The sequence below is a fragment of the Phascolarctos cinereus genome, unplaced genomic scaffold, assembly GCF_003287225.1.
Source record: "Phascolarctos cinereus isolate Bilbo 61053 unplaced genomic scaffold, phaCin_HiC Scaffold_4;HRSCAF=312, whole genome shotgun sequence".
NCBI lineage: Eukaryota > Metazoa > Chordata > Mammalia > Diprotodontia > Phascolarctidae > Phascolarctos > Phascolarctos cinereus.
The window spans coordinates 437168881-437178757 of NW_027555847.1; positions in this window are offsets into that span (position 1 = coordinate 437168881).

Below are 9877 nucleotides of genomic sequence, written 5' to 3' on the forward strand. Positions count from 1 at the left end.
AACTTTGAGTTGTGTAAAAACAATTCAGAGCCATGCCTTAAAAATTAGCTAATATCCTCAGCTATATAACGTTTCCTCTATAGAAGGCATTTATAATTTCATATATCTTTTACTAAGTGCCCCCAATCTTCCCTGCTTAACATTTTCTGCTGTGTGTACATGGAATAGAAACTATCCTGGTCCTCACCACCTGGAAAACTAGGTATGTTAGATTTTACCCCTCTGGGATTCTCCAGTACCCTTAAGGGAGTTTGGGATGTTTAGAATCTCTGCAAAGGCTCTAACTCCTACCAATAGTGTGCCCTTAATTGTAGGGGATGGTCTTTTTCATCCCCATTACATTTAATAACTTAAAAGTGATATTAGCTGTTACATGAATATTTACTTCAAAAAGTTATAATTGGGGCAGCTAGGTGTCGCAGTGGATAGAGTACCAGCCTTGGAGTCAGGAGGACCCCAGTTCAAATCCAGCCTCAGACACATAACACTAACTGGCTGTGTGACCCTGGGCAAGTCACTTAATCCTGATTGCCTCACCCCAAAACAAAACAAAACAAAAAGTTGTGATAACAGATATACAAACATACACTCCCAAATGTGGGAGGCAGAACCCCCTACTCTTTCACCCAGCCCCCTCTCAAGCACTACTTCATTCTCTGGGGAATTGAAAAGGGTTAGGTCTGTCAATAGGACCAGAACTGGCCTCCAACCTGTAGACGGCCCGAGTCAAATGGAGCAGTCTACAGACGGGAGAGTCAAGGATCAAACAGAAGTTTAATTTTCAAAGTGAAGGAAACCACTTGCAAGCGATGACACATGCTTAAGCCTTGCTCCTGGTTGGGGAGCCCAAAGTAGTGTGGGGACCTCTCAGTATTTATCAATGGCTACGAAGTTAGCTGTAGCCCTGACAATGAGGGGTAATTGCAACAATGAGAAGTTTGATTCATAGCTGGGCTTCATGACCAGAACATTGGTACTTGACTGTTGCTTCTCTGAGCTCAACACCTGGTGCTGGTAAAAGCAACACATCATGTATTTTGAATTTTGCCAGAAGGTGAGATGATCCAGAGAGTGAATACAAAGGTTTGTTGTTATGCCAAGTGCAGGATGCAGTTTGCTTGCTGGGTCCTAGCTCTGGAAAACGGTATCTCATAATATCCTGTTAATCTTTTTTTTCCCCTTAATTTAAAACATTTATTTATTTTTAGTTTTCAACATTCACTTCCACAAAATTTTGAGTTCCAAATTTTTCTCCTTGTCCCTCCCCCCACCCCAAGATGGCATGCATTCTGAATAACCCTTCCCCAAATCTGCCCTCCCTTCTATCTCCCCCCTTCTCTTACTCCTTCCCCTTCTGTTTTCCTGTAGGGCAGGATAGATTTCTATACCCCATTGCCTGTATATCTTATTTCCCAGTTGCATGTGAAAACAATTTTTAACTTTTGTTTTTAAAACTTTGGGTTCCACGTTTTCTCCCTTCCTCCCCACCCACCCTCATTGAGAAGGCAGGCAACTCAATACAGGTTATACATGTGTAGTCATGCAAAACACTTCCATAGTAGTCATGTTGTGAAAAACTATATTTCCCTTCATCCTATCCTGCTCCCCAGTTATTCTATTTTCTCTTTTGACCCTGTCCCTCCTCAGAAGTGTTTGCTTCTGAGTACACCCTCCACCAGTCTGCCCTCCCCTATATCATCCCCCTACTCTCTTGTCCCTTTCTCCCCCATTTTCCTGTAGGGTAAGATAGGTTTCCATACCCAATTGAGTGTGTATGTTATTCCTTCCTTAAGCTAAATGCAATGAGAATAAGATTCACTCATTTCCTCTCACCTTCCCCCACTTCCCCTCCACTGTAAAAGCTTTTTCTTGTCTGTTTATGTGAGATGATTTGCCCCATTCTACCTCTCCCTTTCTCCTTCTCCCAGTGTAATCCTCTTTCACCCCTCAATTTTATTTTTTAGATATCACCCTTTCATCTTTAACTCACCCTGTGCCGTCTACCTATCTATCTGTCTATCTATCTATCTATCTATCTCTATCTATCTATCTATCTATCTATCTAATTTTTTTCCCTCCAAATACCCTAATACTGACAAAGGTCTCATGAATTACAAATATCATCTTTCCATGTAGGAATTTAAATAGTTCGCCTTTAATGTGTCCCTTATGATTTCTCTTTCCTGTTTACCTTTTCATGCTTCTCTTGAGTCTTGTATTTGAAAGTCAAATTTTCTATTCAGCTTTGATCTTTTCATTAAGAATGCTTGAAAGTCCTCTGTTTCACTGAATGACCATTTTTTCCCCTGAAGGATTATACTCAGTTTTGCTGGGTAGGTGATTCTTGGCTATAATCCAATCTTCTTTGCCCTCTGGAATATTATATTCCAAGCCCTCTGGTCCCTTAATGTAGAAGCTGCTAAATCTTGTGTTATTTTGATTGTCTTTCCACGATACTTGAATTGTTTCTTTCTGGATGCCTGCAATATTTTCTCCTTGACCTGGGCACTCTGGAATTTGGCTACAATATTCCTAGGAGTTTTCCTTTGGGGATCTCTTTCAGGAGGTGATCTGTGGATTCTTTCAATTTCTGTTTTGCCCTCTGGTTCTAGAATATCGGGGTAGTTTTCCTTGATAATTTCTTGAAAGATGATGTCTAGGCTCTTTTTTTGATTATGGCTTCCAGATAGTCCAATAATTTTTAAATTATCTCTCCTGGATCTATTTTCCAGGTCAGTTGTTTTTCCATCAAGATAGTTCACATTGCCTTCTATTTTTTTCATTGTTTTGGTTTTGTTTTACAGTGTCTTAATTTCTCATAAAGTCACTAGCTTCCATTTGCTGCATTCTAATTTTCATGGAAGTATTTTCTTCAGCGAGCTTTTGGACTTTCTTTTCCATTTAGCCAATTTTGCTTTTTAAGGCATTCTTCTCCTCATTGGCTTTTTTGACCTCTTTTGCCATTTGGGTTAGTTTATTTTTTAAGGTATTATTTTCTTCGGTAATTTTTGGGGTCTCCTTTAGCAAGCTGTTGACTTGTTTATCATTATTTTCTTACATCACTGTCATTTCTTTTTCTTGTTTTTCCTCTACTTCTCTTACTTGCTTGTCAGGGTCATTTTTGAACTCTTCCATGGCCTGGGACTGATTCATATTTTTCTTGGAGGCTTTGGAGGTAGGAGCTTTGACTTTGTTGTCTTCTTCTGGTTGTATGTTTTAATCTTCTTTGTCACCAAAGTAAGATTCAGTGGTCTGACTTTTTTTGTGCTGTTTGCTTATGATCCCAGCCAATTATTTGACTTTTAAATTCTTTGTTAAGGTAGAGGTCTGCTTCCAGTGTGGAGAATGTACTGTCCCAATCTTCAGGGGTTTTGTGCAGCTGTTTTCAGAGATACTTCTAAGAGGGGGCAGCTAGGTGGCGCAGTGGATAGAGCACCGGCCCTGAAGTCAGGAGGACTTGAGTTCAAATCGGGCCTCAGACACATAACACATACTAGCTGTGTGACCTGGGCAAGGCACTTAACCCTATTTTCTAGCAAAAAAAAAAAAGTACAGTCTTCCAATATTGAAACTAGTATGTGACTCTGTTCAATGCAGCATCAATGACAGGGAAGACAAATGGATTTGTAGCTAAATTTTTAACTGGTCAGGATGAAATTGCTTTTGATAACAGTTTCATCACATTCACTGGATTATACATAAGAAAATATTGTTCTCAAAAGTAATGAAAATAGAACTGTTGAATTATGTTAAGAAAACAGTATATTTTAAGCATTATTGGGGCTTGAACTGACAATTTTCTTCATTATTCTCGGAATTTTAAAGTGAAGCAGGAAGGTCTACTTTATTATACAGAACTTTTCTGCCTCTTTTGTGATGAAGTTTTGAAGTGATTTTGGCAACATCTCCTTGAAATCAAATATTTTTACAAATGAAAGAACACCAGAAAAATTTTGTAAGAACTGACTTCAGGATTTGGCTTAATGTAAATATTACAGGGCATTTAAATGAGTTGTATTTAAAACTTCAGGATCAAAATAAGGTTGTAACATGTATGCACAACTGCACTAAAGTAATTAGGATAAAATTTGATTTTTGGAAAGGCAACTAAAAATCGTGATTTAGCAAATTTTCCTACATGTAAAAATTAAAAAGAATCATTTGGTTCTTATAATTTTAGCAAGTATGCCACAAGTATTTAAGAATTACTATTTAATTTTTTTTATTAAAAAAATAGCATTTTATTTTTTTCCCCAGTTACATGACAAGAAAATTTTCAGTATTCATTTTTACAAAATTATGAGTTCCAAATTCTCCCTCTCTCCCCTATCATCTTGTGAAAATGGCAGGCAATTTGATATAGTTTATACATGTGCTATCATGTAAAAAATGATCGTATTAGTCACAGTTGTGAAAGAAGAAGCAGATGAAAAGGGGGGAAAACATGAGAAAGAATAAAGTCAGTGAAAAAAAAATATGCTTCAATCTGCATTCAGAGCCCATCAGTTCTTTATCTGGATATAGATACCATTTTTCTTTGTACATGCCTTGGATCTTTGCTGAGAAGAGCTGAGTCATTCCTAATTGATCTTCACAAAATGTCGCTGATACTGTGTACAGTGTTTTCCTGGTTCTGCTCATTTCACGTTGTATCAGTTTGTACAAGTCTTTCCCAGGTTTTTGTGAAATCTGCCTGTTCATCATTTCTTATTGCACAATAGTATTTCATCACATTCATATACCACAAATTGTTTAGCCATTCCCCAATTGATGGACGTGCCCTCAGTTTCCAATATTTTGCCAGAATGTTAAAGGATGTTAGAAATATTTTTTGTACATGTAGGTCCTTTTCCCCTTTTATGATCTCTTTGGGATACAGGCTTAGTAGTGGTATTGCATGGAAAAAGTACTACAAGTGTCCAGAAAGAAACAATTCAAATATTGAGGAGTCACAATCAGGATTACACAGAACTTGGCAGCTGCAAAATTAAAGGATTGTAGGTCACCAAACATGATATTGTGAAACGCAATGGAGCTAAAACTATAATCAAGACTCATTTACCCAGCAAAATTAAGCATATAATACATTAAGGGAAAAAATAGTTATTCCATGGAAGAGAAGGATTTCATGCTTTCATAAAAATACCAGTACTAAACCAAAAATTGACCTCTAATAATCAGGATCCAAGAGAAGCATAAACGGGTAAAAAGGAAAAAGAAAATATAAGGGATTCAATAGAGCTAAACTATTTACATCCCTGCACAGGAAGATGATACTTGTAATTCTTAAAAATTATATCACTAAATAGTACAGCTAGAAGGAATATGGACAGGCTATGAATATAAGGTGAATTTGAGGGAATGACAAAAAAAATTTAAGAGACGAGAAAGAGAGTACAATGGGTGCAGAAGGAAGGGTGAGGTAGAATGGAGCAAATTATTTCACGTGAAGAGACACTAAAGACTTATTACAGTAGAGGCAATGATGGGAGGTTGGCCAATAAGCATCGCTTCAACCTTACTCTCATCAGTATTGGCTCAAAGAGGGAATCATATACACAATCAGTTGAATATAGAAATCTATCTTACCCAACAAGGAAGTAGGAGAGGAGGAGCTTATGTAAAGGGGGTGGGGGAACACTGACAGAAGGGAGGGCAGATCAAGGGAGGTGGTAGACAGAAGCAAAACACTGGTCCTGGTTGGGAGGGAAAAGGTGAAAGGAGAGAACAATCAGGAGGAAGAATAAGATGGAAGGAAATACACAGCTAATAGTCATAACTGTGAATGGAATGAACTCTCCCATAAAATGGAAGTGGATAGGAGAGTAGATCAAAAATCAGAATCCTACAATATGTTGTTTATAAGAAACACACTTGAAGCAGAAAGACACACACAGTAAGGGGCCGTACCAGAATCTATTATGCTTTAGCTAAAGTTAAAAAAAAAAAGGCCCTGATCCCAGACAAAGTAAAAGTAAAAAACAGGCCTAATTAAAAGAGATAAGGAAGGGAACTACATCTTGCTAAAAGGTACCATAGACAATGATGTTATACCAGTACTAAACATATATGCACCAAGTGATATACATTCCAAATTCTTAAAGAAGTTAAGTGAGTTACAGGAAGAAACAGCAAAACTATACTAGCGGGGGACCTCAACTGTCCCCTCTCAGAACTCGATAAATCTAACCAAAAACTAAATAAAGAAGAAACTAAGAAGGTAAATAGAATATTAGAAAAGTTAGATATGACAGACCTTTGGCATGATTTAGACAAAAAGATAACACAATAAGCAAATCAGAAGAGCAAGGAATACTCTACCTGTTAGAGCTAAGGGGAGGAGAATTCATGACCAAACGAGATAAAAAGCATTACTATTTGAAGTTAAAAACACATTTGAAGGATTTAAAATATGTGAAAACTTTTTTACTATTTAGTGCTTCAATTTCTTTTGATGTTGGGAGTAAAAAATAACATTCAAATGGAACTTCCTGAAATTGTAACACTGCTAAAAATGTGTAATGAAGTTAGTGACCCATGTTTTTATTTTTATTTGCTAAGACACTGTTGAAATGTGAAAGCTTGCCACAAGAATCTTTTTTTATTTGTTTGTTTGGTAGTAAATACTTATGAGAGTAGTTATTTTCAATCCTGAAGAGTATTAAAACTTCACACAGTGAAATTAACAAATGAACATCTATCCATACTGAAAACTGCGTTATCACAAAAGCTTTTAACTGATAATGATAAAAATAGTTTGTGATAGAAGATGTCTAGTTTCTAGCAAGCAATATTAAATTAATTTTGAATCTTCTTGTAGTGATTTTGAATCTATTTAATATGAAGACATAATTGGGATCCTAATTCATTGTTGGAGGAATTGTGAAATGATCCAATCATTTTGAAGAACAATCTGGAATTATGCCCAAAGAGTTATTGAACTACCTATATCCTTTGATCCAATACCACTACTTGGTCTACTTCCAAAGATGATTAGGGAAAAAGGAAAAGAACCTATATGTTCTAGAATGTTTATAGCAGCTGTCTTTGTGGTGGCAAAGAAATGGAAATTGCTGGGATGCTCATCAATTGGGGAATGGCGGAATTAAGTTGTGATATATGATTGTGATGGAAACTACTGTGCTGTAAGAAATGATGAGCTCAATTATTGTAGAAAAAACATGGAAAGACTTGCACAAAATAATGAAAAGTGAAATGAGTAAAACCAAGAGAACATTATATATAGTAACAGCAATATTGTTTTAAGAACAACTCTGAGCAAAAAGTTATTTTGTCTGTCATAAATACCCAAATTAACTATAAAGGACATATGGAGAAAGTTGCGATCTGCACATCCAGAGAAAGAAGTGATAAATAGAAGTACGTATAGAATAATTCTCCATATGTGTGTGTGTGTGTGTGTGTGTTTAATGGCAGCATCTCTAGGGTGTGTGGGGGGGGAGGGAAGAAAAAGAAATTTATGTGATAAATTTGTTGTATATTTGAAAGGGATAGCAAGTTGGACATAGTAGATTTGCTGTTTCATATACAATCACCTTTTTTATTGTACTGTGTTATAGAAATGCTTGTTTTATTCCATAAATTAAAAGTAAAAAAAAAACCACATTTTTTTTATCTACAACTGGATCTTACCTAATTTGTATGCATCTAGATTATATATGTATACATACACATGTATACATAAATGTTGAAAACAAATTTTAAATTTGTAATTTTTATGTATTATGTCTAGTTCATTTTTATGTGATTTTAATGTGTTCGTACATCAATTAAAAAAATAAATATATGAAAGTATGGTTTTCTAACTCAATATGCAGCCTATGAGAATCTTAAATATGGTTTAGTGGCCCCCATTTCTATTTGCGTCTGACACTGCTGGATTAGCTTACAGGAAGGTGACCTTTGTTTAAGACTTTGATTGTACCTTACAATTGAGGGTTTAGACATGGGCAGGCAGTGTGGTGTAGTAGAAAGCTCACTGGATTTGCAATCTGGAGGACCAGAGTTAGAAGCCTGGCCTTGCCACTTATGACTTGTGTGATATTGAGTAAGTCAGTTTACCTCTCTAGTCCACAGTTCCTTATCTGGAAAATGAAAGGGTTAGTTATTCAGTTAGTCAGTCAGTAAACATTTATGAAATACCCACTATGTGCTTAGCTTTTGTGATTCAAAGAAAAGTAGGAACAGTCCCTGTTCTCAAGGAGCTTACAGTCTAATAGAGAGACAACTTGCTATATACAAACAAGATATATACACGATAAATTGGAAAAAATCAACTTCGAGATAAATCTGGAAAGAATACAAGGTCTAGAGTGAGGGGTCCTGGATTCAAATTCAAATCCTAGTTGTTGATACTTTTGTGACCTTGGGCAAGTTACAATTTCGCTGAGGCTGTCTCCTTAGGAGGGAAGTTGGACTAGATGAACTCTGAGGGCCTTTTCAGCTCTAAGTCTATAAACTTGAGTAGTGATTCTCAAAATATGGTCCATAGGCTGTGTCCCAGATAAAAAACTGACATATGCTAAAGCTTAGTGACTTCATGTTTAAAAATACTGCCATCTAAGCATAGATGTATCCTACTGTCTCTTAGCTCTGGACTGAGATGAGGAATGCTACCCAAAGGAAAAAGTGGGGAAAGAGGCCCAGAAAGCTTCACTGAAAGAAACCATATCTGATGCTTCACCTTACTCTATCTCTCTTACTTTACTATAGCACTCTTCCTTGAGGCAGGGGTGTGCTGAAGCCTGCTTGAACAAGCCAAGGAGATCCTAATTGTTAAATTTTCTGTGTATTTATATACCTCAGAAATTGGCAAACAATATAAACCAGGGCTTAGATTTATTGTTTTGTTGATTGTCTAGAGTTAAGAAAGTGATGGAGAAAAGTTAATAATACATATTAAATTGAAAAGTGTGTCCAGCTTTTCAGAGTTAGTTGTTTAACATTTACCAAAACACTCCTGCTTGAGAGCCCAAGAATCCCTTTCTCTACCTCCCCCTCCTATTTTAGATCAGAATAACAAAGGTGGCGGTTGTTGTTTGGTTGGGGAGCAGGACTGAGAAGAAAGGGAACGAATTGGGTGTGTAGTGTTTAAGAACCAAAGTGTCTAAAATGGCTATTTGTCTCCATTTCCTCATCTGTAAAACAAGGGAGTTGGACTAGATGGCCTCTAAGGTCCTGTCCATCTTTTAATCTATGATCTTATGATTCATACTTTGTCCATTTCATCTCTGCAGTGGAAGCATGATAGCAGATTTCTGGCCACTAGGTGGAATACTTAACACAATGTACTTATCTTTCTATATCTGTGAATGTATATGTCTATAGAAACAGGTGGGGAATAGGACAATCTCATATATCCAGAATGGTAATTTCAATATTTATAACAAGGTTTCAGACTATATGATTCATTAGGATCCTTTTTGTATTATTTACCAATTGGTCTCTTTAGTCTTTATAACCTAACTAAAATAACTTCATGTTCAGTAAATAAAAGCAGAAAGAAGTAATAACCTGTCTTTGTCTGTCTATCTGTCTATCCGTCCATCTATCTATCCATCTATCTATTTATCTATCTATCTCAATAGAGAGAGGAAAGATACATTAGCTTCCAAATGACTAGTATAGAAAACAGGAAAAAAAATTTTAATGAGGTGTACATTTAATAAAAATTTAAGGTAAAGCAACTTATTGTCCATTATACATTTATTTGAACAACCTTCTAATAATGAAATGATATCCAAAAAAAATCATCATATACCCATGCAAATTGTTTTGTATTGTACAATATCAATTTCTAGTTTTATAATTAATTTGAAATATGTATTTGTACTTTCATACAATTACTTTCCTCAAT